Source organism: Marmota flaviventris, chromosome 8 (assembly GCF_047511675.1).
Source record: "Marmota flaviventris isolate mMarFla1 chromosome 8, mMarFla1.hap1, whole genome shotgun sequence".
In the NCBI taxonomy this organism is placed as follows: domain Eukaryota; kingdom Metazoa; phylum Chordata; class Mammalia; order Rodentia; family Sciuridae; genus Marmota; species Marmota flaviventris.
The window spans coordinates 44,338,721-44,352,965 of record NC_092505.1 but is presented as its reverse complement, the minus strand read 5'-3'; the positions used below and the strand labels follow the sequence as shown (position 1 = coordinate 44,352,965).

The 14,245-nt window shown below is 41.3% G+C and overlaps 1 long non-coding RNA gene across 2 annotated transcripts in view; it reads right to left on the bottom strand.

Moving 5' to 3' along the window:
• Positions 1-1,166: 1,166 nt before the first annotated feature.
• Positions 1,167-14,245, bottom strand: part of LOC139706707 (uncharacterized) — a 204,775-nt gene continuing 191,696 nt past the window's right edge. For both annotated transcript variants that reach the window (XR_011708327.1, XR_011708328.1), the window contains 2 exons: positions 2,468-2,520; positions 1,167-1,320 (listed from right to left, as the gene is read on the bottom strand). This is a non-coding gene — a long non-coding RNA (uncharacterized lncRNA). The remainder of the gene's footprint in view (positions 1,321-2,467; positions 2,521-14,245) is intronic.

The following is a 14,245-nucleotide window of genomic DNA, read 5'->3' as shown; positions in this document are numbered from 1 at the left end:
AGAGTAGGGATAAATTGGAAAAATGGACTCTAAGAGATTTTTTTGTCCTTGCAGTCTCTTGGTGAAAAACAGTTCATTGCAACTCTGTACAGGTCAAGATGATGCTTCACTTACAAATATTAAAGATCCTCAACCTTCCTTTCCACATCAATTTGTCACCTTTTAAAAAAAGTGTGTATTAGAAGATTACAAATTCTCTGACTCAAGTTTTGAGAGGTTTGTGGGATTGATTGATTACAGGAAGTCTATAAATTTTGTCTTCCCTGGGAAATAAAATTGTAGGACTCACTGATTCTTTGAAAGGAGTTTCTGACTATATGTACGGATGACTTTATCAACCTGGATTTATGTGGAAGGACCTCACAATGTGGCTGCACAGGTTGACTTAGCATCTCTCTTTTTGACACTATGCAGGCCAAGATGCACATGCCACACCCAGTAGTGCTTGTCTCATGAGACCTGTTTTCTCTGCTATCTCACTGCTCTTTGAGTGACAGGTTTGGAAATTCCTGTGGAGAGAGAACTGAGTCTCCCACATGTTCACAAGGTGCCCACAGCACCAAGCTATAATCTTAGAACTTCATAACCAGACTATGAGGTGAGGTGGGGGCAGCAGCTATTATCTACCCATCTTGCAGATGGGACAAAAACTCAGAGTTAAAAGGACTTGATTGGGGTCACATGGCTAAGATATTCTGAGCCAACCCTGAGGAGATCTCTTGATTCTCTGCCCTGAATTTTATTGAATCCTTAAAAAATTATTTAGATTGCTGCTTTATCAAGTGGCTGTTCTTGGACATCTTGTCTGATGAAGTTAGGAGCAAGTGAATTCTATTAGAAGGAAAAAGGGGTCCTAACCCATGAGTGATTTTGTGGGACAAAGTGGCTGCATTCATTAGTGAAAGGGGGAAGTCAGATTAGTTAAAACTGTGCATTTGGTGGTTTCTATCATTAGCATCTCACTATGCCAGTAAATTAGTTGTTGAAGCCTGAAGAAGGGCCTCCTTCTGAAAGCCTGAGAGGCTGGCACTGAGGGGTCCTTCACAGGGATGTGCCCCTCATAATTCCCAAGGCAGCAGGAGTATTACTGATGAGGGCAACTCTCCGGAGACTCAGTTTTTGTATCTTGAAAATGGGGACAATCAATCCTCCCCAGCTTACCTCAGAGGATAGTCATATACGCTGATAGAGGTGACCGTGTTTCAGAACCCAACAGTGCTGGGTGAACGTTGGGGGCATCATAGCACTGTTTTCATCCTCCTTTCTTACTATCTCAGTGAAGGGAAACGAGTCTGGTCCTCTATTCTCTTCAAAGTGGCTCTAAAACGATTTGTGAAAATATATATTCCTATCACATGACTATCACAGTCCCCATCAACTCACCTGTCAGAACACTGAAGAGGATAAGGTAGATAATAGAAGCAAAGCATTTCTAAATTGCAAAATTGCTGTTATTGTGGCACATTCTCTTTCTTCCAAGGCCGAGGGTATCCCTAAATAACCTCACAGGAATTTACCTAAACCTTCTTCGATGCTATTTTTGTCATGGCACTGCCTCATTTTGGGACTAAAGGGTTCCCCTTGACTGAGAAGCAGGAGAGGGCTGGACTGGAACTCATCTGTTTGGGGTTTTGTTCCTCATACCTTTTGGCTACTCTTTTTGAGTCAATGGCTCTAGTTTTCTGTAATGATCCGTAAGCTTCTGACTAAATTTCTTCATCTAGATATTCCAGAGTCATTTCACATTGAGCATACTCCGATTGCTCTCGTTATGCTTAGGTTAACCCTTCCCCCAGTCTGTGTTCATGATCTCAGTTAAAGCATCACATACAAAAGGTACCCTTGCCTGAAAAAATCTCAGGTTATTTAGATGACTCTACTCCCACCTCCAGCTCAGGTGCTCAGTCCATCCTGGAGACTCCGTTGCCCTGATTTCTTTTAAATCCTCCCTCTGCCCTCAACCCAATTGCCACCGCTTTTGTTCAGGGGCTTGTCATCTCTTGCTTAGACGATTGCAAAGGCTTCTTACCTTGCCTTCTTGTTATTTCTACCGGTCTCCATACTGCCTCTCTAGAAACTCATCTATAAAAGATGCAAAGCTAATCTTTCTAAGAATCTTCCAAAGGCTGCCCATTTTACTTCCAAGGTGAAATCTACACTCTTGGCCTGGCAGATGAGGACTTTCACCAGTTTAGTTTCGGCCTTTCTGCTGCCACACCCCTTACGAATTCTCTGTTTCAGTAACGCAAGCTACGTGTGCCCCCAGTGCATACCTATGCTATCCCTCTGTGTTTTGCGCATGGAGCAGGCTTTGAATGACTCTTCCTTCTGCCTAGAGAGTCTTCCTCCTTTCCAGGCCTGACATCCTGCTCTGGAAAGCTTTTCTGGTCCCTTTGAAACAGCTATCATGACTAGGTTTTCCTTCCTCTGTGGCCCTAACACCTGCATATGTCTCAGATGTACTTACCACATGGTGCGAGTTGGTTTGCTTCATTTCTGGATCCTCCAAGACTAGTACTCCTAAAAGATAGAAATGGAATCTCACTCATCCAGGATTTCCAACTATATACATATGACTGACATAGTGAGAGCCTGGTATTTGTTGACTAAATGGGTGGATAAAGAGAGAGAAAAATGTTACATGGCACAATTGAGTATAGAATATAGTTGATTAGAAGTCAAATAGGTGCTCTATTGACCAATAGAACTTTTCCTTTAGGATATCTGGAAGAGTGAGAAGACAGACAGTGCATTAGATATATCTGTCTGAAATCATCTCTTTTGTGTTGACCTTTGGTAGGGCCTGTGTGACTGAGAATGAGTAGTCTTGCTGAAACCTCAGTCACTGGCATTCTGCATGCCTGACCCACGCAAATCTGTATATTTTGACAATCCTGAGTGTGGTGGAGAACTAGGGGCAGTAATATTCCATTAAAGGAAGGAAGAAGCCTGACCAGGAAATGGGGTATAAGGTGCCTTCATGGATAGCCAGAATTCCCCTCAAGAAGTATTGCTTTCTATTAGGTAACTGACATGGAATCAATAGAGAATCCCTTCCTTATTCCATTCCATCAAGTTTCGTATCATGCAGAGTGTTATGTCCAGTTCCGCTTGGAACTAGCAACTGTGTTTAAAATTTAGATTCCCCAGGTGACCCCTGTGAGCAGATCTGGCCTCAAATGTGGCCTCAAAATTCACTGGGGCTGGGTATGATGGCACACATCTGTAATCCTAGCAACTCAGGAGGCTGAGGCAGGAGGATTGCAAGTTCAAGGCCAGCCTCAGCAATTTAACAAGGTCCTAAGAAACTTAGCAAGACTCTGTCTCAGAATATAAAATAAAAAGGGCTTGGGATGTGGCTCAGTGGTTAAGTATTCCTGGGTTCAATCCCTGGTATTTAAAAAAAAAAAAAGAAGAAGAAGAAGTTGGCTGGGGACTTTTTTTTTTTTTTTCCCCAGAGACTCTATTGACTGGCTCCTCAGTGATAATGTTTTATCTCTATGCTGACAGCTTGGGCTTGATCTTGTTTTTAACCTCCACGGATCATTAGTGTGAAGGTTTGTGGGCAAAAGCAGTTTCCAATGTCCCTAGGCCCTGTACAATAGAGCTACCCCACAGGTCCCAGGGGCTGTTCACTTCATGTCACACAGCCCCACTTGAGCCCAGTTATACTTAGCAGAGACACCTGGGGACTCACAGTCTGGAAAGAGGATGCAAGTTCCTGTGCAGGGCTTGGCCAGTGCTGCATAGGTTGATAATTACTATGAATCATGAAGTCTAGTGATCAATTTTAGAAATAAATTATAATAATAATTCAAAGGCAAATTGGAGTTTGCTGTTTACAAAATGCTTGCACGTGCATGATTTTCTTTGATCTCACAGCAGTCCTGTGAGACAGGCAAAGCCAGGGCTATTCCCATTTTATAGATGGTGAATCTGAGATTAAAGAAGGCAGGTGACTTGTACAAGGTCAAGTAGATGAACTCTTGATCCCAGGCCTTCTGACTGTGTTCATCATGCTATGTTCCATTTCACCTTGCTTGCAGATCTCTTAAGTCACTAGATTTGAAAGTTGAGGATCATTTCTTAGGATGATAAGACATATTTTAGGGCTTAATGACATTTACAAAGAAATTGTCAATTGTGATTTACTATTTTAATACCAAGCACGGATTTAAATAAAAATAAGAATTCCCATATCTAAATTATTAGAGTAGACACAGTGCCTATTTGTTAAAACTTGAGTCCCATGCATCAAGAAGGCACCCAAACAAAGTTCATTGTTCCAACCCAAGCCTTCAGAAAAATGACCAATGGTGAGCTAGAATTGGAGCAAGCTTACATCTTCTTGGGTGAGCTAGGTATGGGCATCTTTTCCTCACTCCACGGATATTAATGTCACATTGATAGCTTGAAATCAGTCCTCTGGGGTACAGGTATCTATAGAACAGAAATGAGCCAATCTCATAATTCAAATCTCTTTCCCCACCATCGAACCAGTTGTTAAACATTTACCAGCACACCTGCTGTTAGCAAATGCTGGCTGGCACAAACTGGAGCTCAAAAGTTCTCCTCTGACATCTGCATGGCACCATTTTCAGTGTTGATTTTGCCTTTAACCACAAGTTATACCCCAGTGCCATTTCTTAAATGGGAGACTCCATCTGAGCTTGCAAAATCAGACTGATGGGTTTCCACTAATAGTTCCTTTCATTTGTATAGTTTGCAAAGTGTTTTGACATCCCTCATCATTTCTGAACTCTATGGTATCTATGGGCAGATGCTGTCTCTGCTTGGCAGAAAGGAAGGGCCTAGAGACCAGACAGGTGATAGACCCATGCCCTGGGGCATAGGCCTAGCAAGTGGCAGACCAGGCTTGAACTAGGTCTTGAGCCTTCTTAGGCTGTAATCCTTCCTCTTATACTCGTTACCTCCTTCACCCAGGACACTTGCAACACCTATAGACAGAGCTACTGTCTAGCATGCAGAGAGGACTAACAGCAATCCAAGGTGGCACTGTTTTGCCCTTGACAGAAAGGATAGATGCACTAGCTTAAGAATATCTTCATTTTGCTGCCTTTCCTACTTTACTGATCTGAAGCATTCCTCCTTTGCCCTTGGTCCTCTCTTTGCTTCCATTAAAACCTTTTATGGGGACCTTGTGTATTTGGGTCCTGTTCTCAGCAAGAACTTGGGGCCTCCTGAATGACCCAGCATGAATGCTCTGCTTCCCCTCTTGCGCAACGCCCCCGCCTTGCTGCTGCCCGGTGATGTATTGATTGGTAAGCATTTCACAACACATTTTCAAAACATGCCGAAGGTCAAGAATGAATGACTCATGGGCAGTCACATTTCTTTCTGCCTCAGTCCCTCTATATTTTATTGGTTAGGTTGGCTAATGGAAGTTACTGAAAAAACTTAGGCAAAAGTTAACTGCTCAACCCTCTCTGGCAAGACTATTAAGTGACTTGAAAAAGTAACTCCTGATCACCTATGTAGTGATCAGCCCGCTGAATCACTTAGGATTTTAACATCAAGTCTCTTGAAGAATATAAGGTGGGAGTTAAGGGATTTCAATACTTGGCCATGGCCTTATCCCAGAGTATCAGAGAGGCTCTCAGCGGAAGAGAAAGTGGAGGTGAAAGGGTGGATTGTTGCTGCTCTGATAGTCTATGATTCTATATTAGCCCTTGAGAGCTCAAGGATGTAACCCCTGATCCAGGCTTGTAGCTAATGACTCAGCTCTCTGCCTGAGGCCAAGAAGGCCTTCCTGCAGAACAGCGGAAAAAATGCTTTGAGCTCAATAGTGGACAGAGTTCTGGACCAGGGAGAGGGATCCTGGTTAATGCCCAGCTTTGCCACCTACAATACAACTTTTCTGACAAGTGGCTTGACCTGTTAACACCTCAGTTTCTTCACCTTAGTTTCATCACGTTGGTGATGGTGCTTTCATTCACAGGGTTGTTTCAAAGTTTAAATAATAGGATTCCATGAGCTGCTTTGGTCTTAAACCCTAATGCATGGAGAATCGTACAGTGTGGCACCACATGGCTTAGTAGAAAGTTGGTGGGGAGAAGAGTGAGGTGATCATGTTTTTATTCTTCATACACAAGCTTTTTTCCCTGACCTTTTCCCTCAAAAATAATCTAATTTACAGATTTATAATTTCTGAACTCCTTATCTAGAACAATCAAGAAGTTTCTTAGTGGTTTCTGCTTTGGTTTTTGTACTTTAACTATCTTGAAGGTCTATTTCATCCTAACATAAAATAATCACAGAATTTGGAAGTGTGCTGAAGTTAAGGTAATGGGTGTTGTCTCTATTCTTTCTGCTGCCCAGCCTTTCTCAGTCTGCCCCTCTCCATGTGCATCCTGCACCCCAAGCCTCCACACACTGCTGCAGGCTCTGCTGCACCCCTCACTCCCCGCTGGAGGTTGAGCCAGTAAGAAAGGAAGCAAATTCAGTTATGTAAAGCACATCCCGGGTGAGGAAAGGCTTGCATGTGTTTCTGCTTCACTGAAATTGCTTCCCCCACCATTGCCCTTCTGTCCTTTCATCAGGACACTGTAGAACTCAGAGAGACCTTGGTCAGCACAGCTCTCACCTGTTCATTTCACAAATGAGCAGCCTAAAGCTCCAGCTAGGGCCACATAGCCCACTTGTGGCAGAGTCAGGATGCAGACTTCACTCTCCTGACTTCTCTCCATTACACCAGAAGTTGAGCGAATGAACACAGGGATTCAGAAGAAGGGTTAAAAATGATCTCTGTGGAGGATGTTGGGCTTCTGGTTTTCAAGGACAGTTTTATGATATGTGTCAATGGTGCCTTAAAAGCTGTGATAGCTAGCTTGAATGAACTTATATAATAAACATTTATCACAGAACATGTGTCATCAAACACCTGCCAGATCTGAGTGTTGGCACCAAAGCTGCTTTCATTGTCAAAGAAGAGGGTAGAAAGGAACTTGGCTGAACAAAACTGGCAGACGTTTTTACTAGAAAATTCAGAGGTAATTTCTAGAGGAAAGGAAACACATTTTCAAAGTCTTTTATAATTTATTTAAATGTGATTGGGTGGATTTAGTAATTAAAGAAGTGAAGAGCACTGAGGACTGATGGTGCCTAAAGCCACCTCCAGACTGTACCCTCTGTCTGGTTTGGCCACAGAAGCCTAAAGATCCAGAGGTTTCCCAGAGAAACATCTGAGGTTGCTGATCTGCATCTAGGTGACCATACACACCCCTTCTAAAGCATGCTTGGTTCTCACTGGAATCTCTTTGCATTAGCAGAACACAACCAGAATCCAGAGGACATGAACTAACAAAAAAGAATCTACTGCATTAGAGATAGACCTACATCCACATAATTGCCAAAATACATGGCCCTGCTCTTGGACTATCTGCAGAGCTTTGAACTATGCGATCTGTTCTTTTATTTACTCATTTAATAATTGTTAGGAGAGCATTGAACTAGAAAAGCTGTTGCACTTGCAGCCATAACATGCTCTTTAAACCTGATTCTCACCCAGAGATTCTCTTCATTATCTGCCTTATAGATGTCGCCTAGTTGTTGGGAATACTGGGTGGAGGAAATGTAGAACTTTGTAACCTCCATGACTGCAAAGGAGTGCCACTGCATTTATGTGCTCAGTACCATGCTAAGAGGTTTCAAAAGAGATGAACCCTCCAGGATTTGCTACCCAGAGTTGGGAAACCGAGTCACATTCAAACAAGATGGATATATATAATCTCAAGAGTGTGAGATATTTACTATGAGATGATGACTGAAGACTCTGAGAATAGAGAGGCTGAAATGATTAACAGAATAGAGAGGGTAGAGTTGCCTCCTGGAGGAGGTGATGAAGTGGACAGAGAGGGTGGAGAAGGTCTCTTTGGTATGGCACAACCGAGTCAACCAGTGCAGGATTTTCTAGGTAGACTTTGGGTAGACCAATCTACTTGGAATTAGAGCTCCCAGTTGGGCTGGAGCTATGTATTTGAAATTTCAAAGAGTTACAGGCAAGGGAGCGTCAGAACAGTTTTCAGGCCAATGGTAGGTGATGTTGAAATGACAATCAGGGTGGACTAATAGATAAAGGAGAGACTGGTGTTGAGAGATGTGAAGAGGGCTCTGTAGAAATCCAGGCTGGGGATGATGAGGCTCTAGACCAGACCAACGGAAATGGAGAATCACAAACAAGTAGATGATTTTAACTGTGGGGTAAGTTATATCGTTAACTGTTTCTCCTCTTCTTGGTGACTAAACTTTGGGACTTGCATTACAATGGACAACTAAAGTCAAAAAAGTAAGGAGCTTCTTAATATGACATTGGAAAACATTTTGAAAACTCAAAATATTCTCACACCATTTGTCTACTGACCAGAAAGGATGGGTAGTTGCTGGGTGATCTGTAGAATCAGAGATTATCAGAGCTGGACAGGACCATAAAGACCACTTGGTCAAACAAGTGGATAATTTAAGAATTTATGCTCTAACGTCCCCAGAAGCAGTACTCGTCTGCCTTCTCCTTGAATCTGTCTGATGAAGGCACTCACTAGTACTACAGGAAGTGCTTCCCCATTTTGGTGAAAAGAAAGGGTTGATATGTATTTTAACTGGGGAATATATTGCTCTTGTACAAAAGTCAGGTCCCATGAAACCTGTGAAATAAGTGTTTTCATATTTTTTCCTTCCCAGCCGACCAGTTGGATATCTTTCCAGGGAATTGATGTCAAAAATGAAATCCAGTGAGTGGGAAGGTTGACCAGATTCAGAACAGTCTTGCCAAGTAGCCAAGGGAGGAGCAAAGTTATGTCAGTTAAAAAGGACAGACTATAGGAAATGTGTATAAGATGTACCATATATTTAGAACAGGAAAAGGCTTCAGTTAATAGCAGCTGATATTAATAAAACATAAAACAAAAGACATAATGATTATGAACAACCAGGAAAATCCTAAGGCAACTTTTCTTTTTTTTAGGTAACAGGAAAGCAAGGAAACCTATTTTATCTCATGAAGTAAATGGTCCAGTATTTGTTTAAAAAAAAAAAAAAAAAAAAAAAAAATATATATATATATATATATATATATATATATATATATGATCTAAAAATGTTGCCACTAAACCAATAAAATTACCACTGAACCAAAGAAAGAATAATGAAAAAATGGAATCATCCTATAATTTTTGAAATGTCTTAATTGACACAGAGAAAACAGGAGATGATCTCAAATGCACTGTTGCCTTAGGATGGAAACCATCTTTGCTAAAGCAAGCTGTATTGACATAGTTTGTTTCAGACAATGTAGAATATTTTCAACATTCGTCTTAAAAATTTAGAATAAAAAAGATCGTCTTTATCAGGAACATGGACAAAGTTCCGTGAGATCAAAACAAACCAGCAAACAAACAGAAGCAGGTCATTTTTCTCTCTTTGGCACTGTGTAGGACCATATGTTTCCAGAGATGGGGATTTAAAAATAGCCTGTCACATAGCTCACACCATAGCCCTGAGACATAACAGGGGTGGGGAGGATAGCCTTATGCTTAATAATAGTGACACTTCACTTTTATACTTCTTTTCAGAGTAACCAAGTATACTTTTTAGTTGTTGTTCTCTTTTTAAAAAAATCTAATTTTCTTGATATCCTTGTAAATTGAGTAGGAGGTGGCACAGTTGGTCCCACTTTGCAGAGACAATGAGGGGGTCATCCAAAGTAAAGTTACTCCCTTGGGATTGCGGTGATTAGAGACTACCCTGTGCTGTGTGGGTCTGATAACTGGGCCTGTGAGAGCCTCGGGTTCAGGTTCAGAGGATGTTGCACAAACAAGAGAACGTTGCTTCTCATTGCCTCTGTTTTGAAACGCACCGTCTGTCATTGTAAGCATTTCATCATTTTCTAATTTTAAGGCAAATTGGTTACAAGCCATAGTGACCTATATTTGCTGACATTTGAAATCAAAATCTCACATGGGTAAATGCCTTACATTTACATTTACCTTACAGTCTTAATAATAATGTCATTTTTCACTTTTCCATAATGCCTTACACTTGAAAATGGTTTTCCATTCCCCATCACATCAGATCTGTGTAACAAGCTGTAATTTAGGCCGGCCAAAGTTTCGATGAAAGGGAACAGAGGCTCATGGGGTGAGAGAACCTTCCCATCTGCTAAATGCCACAGAAAATGACCAAAGCCCAGGCCTCCTCTCTGCATGTCTGGGGAACTTTCCTGCCAGTCACGCTGCCACCTAGGTCTAAGTAATGTGTTAGACTTGGATGCAGAGGGTATGTGCTCAGAAGCAACTCATCCACCTACTTTGTGCCTGATACTCTGTTTCTAATTGGCTATGTAATCCTGAAGGGGGTCTCTAGATGTGGCAGGAACCAGGCAGACTCAGTAATGAGCTCCCCTGTGGACAGAAGGAGATGCTTGGCGCACTGATGGTTCTGGGTAGATAGTTTGGATGTGTGTGCAGCCCAGTGAAGTTGTGTGTTTGGCCAGCTTAACCTCCAATTGAACCCTAGCTCCCTCTCCTCTACCATAACCGCTCTCTCCAATACTCAAAGTGCCCCTGAAGCTTTCCGCTTTACAGTACCTGGCAAAACCCCAGTCCTGGCCACATGTGATGGCTCTCACTCTTCCTTTGCTTGCACTTAAGCAGCAGAATGTTAAGAACTTTGCAGACCATGCTTATCAGCTTACTTTGAATTTGTAATCACAAACCTCTAATAGACCCTACCAGGGGAGCCTATAACACTTCTAGAAAATTCTTATCTCAGTCTCTTAATCAGTTTGTTCACATCTTTGGCTCCCTCCTTAAATTTCCACCTGCTGTACCTTATTTCTTCCTCAGGATGCTGATATTTCTTTCTTAGTATCAAAGAAGAATTATTTCATCTCCCCACCACCAACTCCTTAATCCATGCACATCTGTTTAGGCACTTACACTGGCCCCTCTTATTACAGAGCAGGGCGTCTCAGGCTCCTAAGGTCAGCCCTTCTGTTTGTCTTCTGGATCCTATCTACTTTTCTGGATCTCTCTTCTGCAACAACAGTTTCTCTTGTTCTGTTCTGTTGTATCTGTCCCGTTAGCATTCAAAAATGCCTTGATAACAACCATTAAAAAAATAGCAACTTTTCCTCAATCTGACATGTCACCAGAGCTACCACCCTGTCTTTTTTTTTTTTTTTTTTTTTTTTGATGCCTTCACAGAAAGCTTTTAAAAATAAGATCTTGGAAGGCTGAGGCAGGAGGATTGCGAGTTCAAAGCCAGCCTTTGCAAAAGCAAGGTGCTTAGCAACTCAATGAGACCCTGTCTCTAAGTAAAATACAAAATAGGACTGGGGATGTGGCTCAGTGGTTGAGTATCCCTGAGTTCAATCCCCAGTACAAAAATAAATTAAAATCTACAATTCCTGTTCTTTCTTCTTCAGTTCCCATTCTCACTCCAATTCTCACTCCACTTAAACAGTCAGAATGTACTCGACTGACCAGATGACTCAACATAATTTAATGTGGTTGATTTTTCATACTTCTTTAAACACTTTCTTCTCCAGGCTTCTGTGATTCCATGCTTAACCTGGTTTGCTCTTAATTTTTGGTCTTCTGTTCAGTTCTTCTTCCTCCACCTTGACTTTTGGAATGCTCCTCGGGTCTCCTCTCCAGTCTGTACTCTACCAGATGAACCGACTGAGTCCTGTGGTTTTAAAGTGCTGTCCATCCATCTACAGATAACTCCAAATCTCTATCTTTAGCTGACATCCCCCTAGAGTGCCAGACTTGATAACTCTACTTGTAATTGTAAAAGGCATTTCAAACAAACCATGACCCAGTCCAACTATTGACATACTCCTTCCTCAATTTCAATTCCTCCTCCCTGAGTTTTCTCTATCACAGTACGTGGTATCCAGCCTCCTAACTGTTTGTGTAAGGCAAATAACTAAGAATTGTTCTAATTTTCTTGATTTCCCTCAAATCTTGTGTTTAATCATTTTTCAAGACAAATTGACTTTATGTCTTAAATACCTGTCAATTTAGACTTATGGACCATCTCCAATGGTCACTATCTTATCCCAATCTACCATCATGTTCTTCCTGTCTCCACTTTTGCTATCCCCACCCCCATAGTCAGCTTTTCACAGAGCAGCCAGACTGATTTTTATAAACCCAGAAATTGTGTCACTTCTGTACTGGATCCTCTAACCATGAAGTATTAAAGCCCTGTATGATCTAGCCCTGATGACCCATCCAGCATCATCTCCCTCTACTCTGCCTCATCCATAGTGTTCATCGTCCTTTCTCTGTCTCACACTTGTCAGATAATTTGCAATCTGAGGATCTTTTTCTTCTGTTTGAATGGTCTTCCAGCTCCATAGTGGCTGCTTCCTCTTGTCATTCAGGCCTCATTACAAACATTATTCCCTTAGAGCAAGTTCACTTGATCAATTTTAGTAGTATCCCTTGCTATAAGTAAGTTTCCCACTCTCTCACCAGAGAAGTGGTTTCAGTAAGTTGAATTTTAGTGATAATACCCTTAACTTTCATAGTAAGTCAATACAAAATTCTTTGAAATCGTTGCTACATTTCTGAAGACATTCTTTGCTGTGTCACTGAATGACCTTCTCTATCAAGCCCTATATGGGGAATTCTTTTAGATTTAAGTGCCAGGAAAGCTTTGCTTCCCTTGAGGAATTGATAATGACACACTGATTTTTATTTTTATCTTTGGCTTTGCCAACATGAAGCTCAGAGCCAATTTTTTTACTGATTTATTGTAAACGTGTAAGATCGTATGGCCTAATTGTCTGTCTAGACAGCATGGCCTGATAGGACTTTCTACAAGCATGATGATGTCCTGTATTTGCAATGTTCAATAAGTAACCACTAGTCACATGTGGCCACTAAGAACTTGAAATGTGGCTGAATTTTAATTCCATAATCCATTTAATTTAATTTAAATTTAAGTAGACTCCCACCTGGAGGCTACCACATTGGTCAGCATAAGCCTGTATATCCTATGGTCTATTTTTAAAATATTGGATTGGTGTTCATTTTTATGTACTCTTCACTATTCTTTATTGTATTTTCTATAAGTTGCTTCAATCCTTTGTGGCTGGAGGGAGAAAAAAAGAAAAGGAAGAAAGCACATTTAAATGAGTGATTAACTGCAGGTACATCAGCATGCTTATGGTTTGGGTATTCAGTGTAGGTTAACAATAAATCCTGTCTCTTTTTTGAGCTCTTTGGAAGGAGCAGCAACATCAAATCTGAGATCCAAATTCATTTTCGTATTGCATATGATGTGTGGCTCTGAGTGAACCAGAGATTCAGTGTGCTTCTATATGAAAGGGAGCTTCTGAATGGGTGAGCTGGTGCCTCTGGCATCTGGGATGCCAGATGTGCAGCCATTGTTCCCAATGTCTTGCCTTCTGAAGCCTAGGAGGCTGAAGTATGAGGTAAATAGAGCTGTCATCTCATTTAAGCCAGTATTTTAAGGCCAGGTCATTGTAAACTAATTTAAAACAAATAGCAATAACCTTATCTTCAAAATATATTCAGGGATGGAGAATCACCCTAAATACTTGGAATTTTAATGCTTGTAACATAGAATGAGCATAGCATTGAAATCAAAGGACTTGGATTCTGATCTCAGCTCAGCTATTAAATAGCTGGATGACACTGATCAAGTCAAAGTTTCCTTTTCCTTCAAATTAACAGATTGGACCAGATAACCTTTAATTTCCTGTCTAATATTAGCCATAGAATAGCTAACATTTATTGAGTTCTGAGTGTGCTGAGGTGCATTACTCTATTGAATCCTATGGAGGTTAAGAATAGTTTTATTTCCATTTCAAAGACAGAAAAAGCGATGCTTTGGTGGCTCCCAACACACAGTTGGAAAATGGTGGAGTCTCTACCTCAATCCCATGATCTGACTTTGACATCCAGCTTCTTATCTGTTCTTCCCTCTCTAGAACACTGCTGCTGGTTAGATGAGGACTTGTCCTAATCTTTTAAACCAAAGCTATCTAAGTCGTCTTAATCCTTGGAATGGCCAAGAAGTGCTTGGTACAGCCAAAAATAGTGGGTAGGTTTGCCACCAGGCAAGAGCAGCCTTGTCATTTGGCCAGTATGCTGTACAAACAACATTACTCTTTACGTATAACATGATATGAAAAACATTGGGAAACGTTTGGATTTAGATGTAGGTTCTGACTCACCAGCAGGGCTTAGCTTGG